At 39.1% G+C, this 6,670-nt stretch overlaps 1 pseudogene; it reads right to left on the bottom strand.

Moving 5' to 3' along the window:
• Positions 1–1,691: 1,691 nt before the first annotated feature.
• LOC101091504 lies at positions 1,692–2,474 on the bottom strand (annotated as a pseudogene).
• Positions 2,475–6,670: the final 4,196 nt, after the last annotated feature.

Below are 6,670 nucleotides of genomic sequence, written 5' to 3' on the forward strand. Positions count from 1 at the left end.
ACCCGCAAGATCATGACCTGAGCCGAAGTCGAATGCTTAACCTTCTGAGCCACCCAGGTGCCCCTATATAAAAAAAATTTTTTAAATAAAAAGTATTTTTAATATCACCCTACTACATGTTTATGTAAAAAGACAATGATAAACATATATATTGATGATAGATGATAGATAGATTGATAGATAGATAGAATGGTCCATTTTGACATCCTAACATTCTTTGCCTCTTCCTGTGGTTGAAAAACCCAATTTTCTTTTAAAAGCCTATCATCCATTACTTTAAGTGCTCCTAGATGGTTAATTCAGGGGACTAAGGATAGACATGTGACCCAAATTAAGCAACTCAGACTCTGACTTCTACTAATTAGAATTGCTAAAATGAGATTTTGCATGGGATATGCTTACACTAAAAATTGGTTGTTTATTGGAAGTTCACATTTAACTGTGTGTCCAATATTCTACTTGCTACATCTGGCAACCCTCTCAGTAATTGAAGTCATAACTTCTTGACACAGACAGAAGCCTGTCTGAGTCTGGTCACTCCTCTGTTGATTACTTTTTGTCTCCAAGATTTGCTATCACCATCCAGGCTCTGTCCTGCTTCAAATGTAGTTATTTAGCTGTTCCTCCAATTCTTTAACTACCCTTTCTCCTAGATCCTTCCACTACATTTCTTTGGGTTTTTTTTTTTTTCTTTTGTTTATTGTTTTGTGTCAGATATCTAGAGTTGTTTTTTTTTGTAATTTGTAACAACAACAACAACAAAATTCCTAGTTGAAATATCACAGCAGAGACACAACTGGCAGCCTCATGCTGGAAACAGCCAGGTTTTTTTGGCCCACACAGTCTTTAAAACTGAATTTATTGCCACTAAGATCTAAGATCGAAATATTTACTTAAAAAATTGACCCTTCTGACTTCTCCAAAACCACAGATCTGGCAAGATGGGACTGCAATCCCACTTGGTAACAACTGATCATCTGGATTAGAGGAGCTGCCCCCCTTTGACAGAACATGCACTTATTTATTTATATTATCTGTCATGCTCTGTGTTTGAGTATGTGATCTATGGTGCATATAGTGCCTACGTGCTCCCTGGTTCTTTACTGCTTGCCTGATTCAGTTCAGTTTAACTCAATAAATCTTTTCTCAACACCTAAAGTAGCTGGCACTGAGGAGAATGAAATAAGGTAGGGCCCACACCATCAAAGAGCCTCTTAGTCTAATTGTGGCAGACACTTCAAAGGAGAATTTCATATGTAATATGCTGAGAGAAATAATGGAGGTAGGTACAGGGCAGTATGAAAACCAACAAAGATCATTTCATTCAACCTGGGTTAACAGGGAAGGTTCTAGAGAATATGAAGCCTGACTGAGTTTAGGATAAGGGACAAAAGAATTCCTTACAGGTGAGCAGGTTACATAAAGGGAAGAAGGCACGAAACAGTAGACGGAGTGCAAATAAGTACAAGGTTGAGAGAGAATCCCAAGCAGGCTCCGAGTTGCCAGCACAGAATCTGACGGGGGTGCTGAATCCACTAAACGAAACAGTTGAGATCACAACCTGAGCCGAAAGCAACAGTCCAATGCTTAACTGACTGAGCCACCCAAGCGCCCCTGAACGTTTATTTTTAATATGTGGTCAGACTTATTCTACCTTTTCTCATCATTGACACGAACAGAATCAAAAGCAGCTAGTGAGGTGCTAACACCTGAGGATTAATCCAGTGATTCTGGTCACAACGCATTCCAGGAGGGATTTGGGTGATAAATGGTTCATTCTTCCTTTCGTGATTTGGATAACAAATGGAATAGGAGAAGGGTACTGATTCTGATGGCCATTCCCTCAGCACATTCCTGGTTTTTTTTCTGAGCAAAGGATGCCACAATGGAAGATGCAGGAATATCCACTGTGAAATGTGATACAAGGGGCTTGAGGTTGCAGTCATGGAATTGGGTTTCACTTCTTGCTTGTTTCCTCATTGTTAGGTCAGGATCCTGAACTCAGAGATAAGGTTATCAAGGGGCCTGGTAACTTTCTTGGAGATTTCATTTTGTTCTCCTCCTCATTTTCAAAGCTGGCAACATTGTTTTTCTCTCTGTACCCACAGCACACCTCAGGTAGACCCACCCAGAGTGAGTTCCTTAGGCAAACCTAGATGGGTGTGAGAGATGCAGCTGTTCTCATGCAGATGTCTCAGGACATCAGGATCAACTCTCTGAACTGTACTGACACAGATGTCTCCATAGACCTGTTCTTTTGATGGTTTTTCTGGGTACCAGGGATGTTGTATTTTTCTTGAAGTTTAAGGGTCAATTTCAAACCTCTCAACTGCCCCTTTTTTCAATTTACCATGTTTTCGAACTAGTCTTGTGAGAAAGAAGACAACAGCCACAATCTTGTTAATCTCTCCTGCCTCCGCTGCCCTGGGGCCAGAGTTGGCTGTGGACGACTCCGGAAGGGTAACCCAGGACATCCCCTCTGTGCTGCGATCTAGTTCGGAGAGCAGGTGGCTCTCGCATCGTCTAAATTGTTCTCTTTAAATTGTAAGACTTATTGGGGTGCCTGAGTGGCTCAGTTGTTTAGCTTCTGACTTCAGCCTCAGGTCATATCACATTTTGTGAGTTCGAGCCCCACATCGGGGCAGAGCCTGGAGCCTGCTTCAGAGTCTGTGTCTCCCTCTCTGTTTGCTCCTCCAGCAATCACACTGTCTCTCTCTTTCAAAAAATGAATAAACATTTAAAAAAAATTTTTAATAAATTATAAGGCTTATCAAGTGTTAAGCTGGGAGTTATTTTGTTGTGTTATTTATAAGGTATCCTGAGAGAACCAAAAGACATATTAGCACTTCACTGGAAATTATCTATCCACTACCCTATTACCTATTTATACCCAATCTTGTTCCAGAAACGATAGAATGTGACTTCCAAAATTACTACTTAGATAGCGTAAATAAAAACAGATCAAAAGGAAAAAACAACGGACATAAAACACGACTAGAGATGATTGCAAAATGTACATCGTAAAGACCCACATGATTGCTACAACTAAATCACAAATTTGGCTCAGAGCATTCTACCAAGTTTACTGGCAAATGGAAATCTGATCAGTTCCTCAATGCACAGGGTTTATAACATAGAAACAGCAATTTATCAGGATGGATACATGATTATTGTTCTAAGATCAGACAGGATGTGCTTACTAATGTTCTTATATTTTACCTCAATATAGGCTGACGATCACAGTAGAGAACAATTTAATAAAGGCAATTCTGCAAAGAGGAAATACCCCCTGTGACTTCCTCTCCTTATTTACCTACTCGCTGTAATCAGCATGACTAGCTAAGAATTACAGTATACACAGCATGCAGCAGCCCCTTATTTTTTTCCAAATTATCATTTCATTGTGCATGCAATGTATTTCTAAACATCAAGCACAAAAGCAAAAAAAAATCCTGTATCTTTAACAATGTCATTTAGGAAAGAACCACCAAGAATCTTGACTACTATTATAGGCTTTTTTTTTTTGCTGCTGTATAAGGAAAATTATGATCTTTACCACTTAAAGACTCAGAAATATTCTATCTCATTTCCATTTGCATGAAGTCTCTGGAGTTCGGCACTGCATCAGCTACAGCATTTAAAATCTCCTCTGGTTATTTTAATTATTTATGACAAAGCTGGATAAAGAGTATACCGTTTGACAAAGCCATGATGACAAGCAAATAACAGTGTTTTTAAAAAGGAAAATGTGGAATTTTGCTTTCTGGCACCTAACTGTTTCGCCTTATAAACATAAGGTTAAAAAAAGAATAGCTTAGTCTTAAATCAACCATTGGGTGGTGGGTGGAAATTTTAGAAGGGCGTTAGTTGTGCAATGGCTATAGGCTAAGCACTGCACTAAAGGTTTCCACACAAATTTACCAAAGTGAGCATCCTGGCAAAAGCCCTGTGAAGAATAGGGGCTATCGTTCCTATTTTACAGATAAAGAAGCAGGGGCAGTAATGCTAAGGTCAGTAAACTTTTTCTATGAAGGGACAGAGAGTAATTATTTTAGACACTGTGGATCATTAAGTCGTTGTCACAACTACACAGCTCTGTTACTGCAATGTGAAAGGCATAGACCATACTTGAACGAACGAGTATGGTGGTGTTCCAGTGGAACTGTTTCCACAGAAGAGATGGCAGATCCACAAAACAGGTCTTTGGGTCATAATTTGCACACCTCTGAAAGGAGGTGACGTGACCTGCTCAAGATTGCTCAGGAAATTTCGACTGGAATTGAGATCTTTCTTCTGGGTGTTGTATGTGGGTGATGAATCTCTGAACTCTACATCTGACACCAATATTGCACTATACATTAACTAAAATTTAAATTAAAAAATATCAGATGTTCTGCTTTGAAGCTTAATGTTTTCTCCACTCACCCATAGTTTCTTTAGTACCTAGACACCCATTTTTAAATAACTAGTTATTTGTGGACAACTTTTGATTAGTTGTTTTTAATCTGGCCAAAACAATATCCCAGCAAACTTGTTAGAAAAATGTTTTTAAATATTCATTCAATTATCTACTAATAGCTTTATGTACATGTTGACAAATACACTTCAAAAATGTTTTTGTTTAGTTCAAATTTGTCCTCTTTTTTAAAATTTTTAATGTTTATTTACTTTTGAGAGAGAGGAGAAAGAGTAAGCAGGGGAGGGGCAGAGAGAGAGAGGGAGACAGAGTCTGAGGCAGGCTCCAGGCTCGTGCTGCCGGCACAGAGCCCAACACGGGACAGGGGACTCGAACTCATGAACTGTGGGATCATGATCTGAGACAAAGTCGGATGCTTAACCAACTAAGCTACCCAGGCACCCCTCAGAGTTACCCTCTTTTCTTTATTATTGAAAATAAGAATGTTCTGAAGTCAATGATCAATTTCTACATTTAAAAAAATAGAAAAAGAACAAATTAAACTGAAATCACACATAAGGAAGGAAACTATGAAGAGTAGAAATCAAAGAAATTGAAAACAGAAAGACCAATGCAGAATATCAGTAAAACCAAAATATGGTTGTAGAGAACAATAAAGTGGATAGACCTGTAGACCTCAGATAGGAGAACTAGATATTTTTACCTTGGTATCACAAATGAAGAAACTGAGACTGAAAGTAGAGAATAAATGTTCTTGTGGTTATCTACCCATTAAGACAGCATCTTAACTCAAACCCAAGTGTATTGAGTCTAAATTCCATTTTATATTCATCAGCAGTAAATAGAATACATTGTGTACTGTGGGGTGTTTTGAACAGACGAGTTTTCTAACCTATTTTCCCTCACCCTTAAATGTATGATCAAGCACTAACAATGGAAGTACAATACTGTTAGCACCTGAAATTAGACACACTACCATATTACCACTCATCAGACAGTAACACTGTTAGCTTATTTCCAGAGTCACAGCATGTGGCTGTACAACAGAGAAATTCTAGTCAATAATACGCACACTGTGGTCTATATGAGTGGCTTCCCTGTGGATATACATCAGGTTACCTTCGCTACCATACCTGGTGGCTGCTCTGGTTCATTCATTAAATATTTACTGAGCATCTGCTATGTGCTAAGCTCTGGGATAGACTCTGAGGACACAAAGATTAGGAGGAATCTTAGAGTTTAGTGGGAAAAATGAGCAAAGGGACAGATAATTATAATATAGTGAGAGCAGAATGACACAGTAACTCTAACAAGAGACTTCTAACTCAGAGAAAGAAATGAATGTCAGGATTTGCCTCTATTCTCTTATAGAATTCTAATAATTCTATTAGAATTCTTATAGAATTCTAATAATTCTATTAGAATTCTTATAGAATTCTAATAATTCTATTAGAATTATTCTAATTCTCTTTGCTACTGAATTAAGGTTCCTGCTCCCCAGAAATAGTGCTGCACTGACGGTCAAGACAGGAATGGCCTTGTTCCTGGCTCCTTTATGGGAAGATTATGGTGGATTTTTAGAGGTGTTGGTTCATTATAGATATCTTAGATAAGTTAATCTATACGGCATACAAACCTGTGTCTGTGACTATGGCCTGTCTTTTTCTTTAATGTCAAAGTTATTAGAGTAACAGACTCTCCCCATCAGTGACAAAGCTGAGAAGAAACACAGGAAAGGGATTGGATGGAGAAACCCTCTGCCAGAGCTGCAAATCCCTTGAGTGGAAAAGCCATGAGCGGGGCACCTGGGTGGCGCAGTCGGTTAAGCGTCCGACTTCAGCCAGGTCATGATCTCACGGTCCGTGAGTTCGAGCCCCGCGTCGGGCTCTGGGCTGATGGCTCAGAGCCTGGAGCCTGCTTCCGATTCTGTGTCTCCCTCTCTCTCTGCCCCTCCCCCGTTCATGCTCTGTCTCTCTCTGTCCCAGGAATAAATAAACGTTAAAAAAAAATTAAAAAAAAAAAAAAAAAAAAAAGAAAAGCCATGAGCGTCTTGTTCATGACTATATCCCCCTCCCACCCACATGCTGCACATGTGCTAGAGCTGGACTGTGCTTGACTCTCAAATGTATAAATGGATGACTGAATGATAGATGCATGAAAATACTAGCCAGGGAATGCAGATGTTTCAGTAGACAGGAAAGTATGTTCCAAGAAGACTGAACGGCATATGCAAAAGCATATGAAGAAAAAAAA

Source organism: Felis catus, chromosome F2 (assembly GCF_018350175.1).
Source record: "Felis catus isolate Fca126 chromosome F2, F.catus_Fca126_mat1.0, whole genome shotgun sequence".
NCBI classification, from domain to species: Eukaryota; Metazoa; Chordata; class Mammalia; order Carnivora; family Felidae; genus Felis; species Felis catus.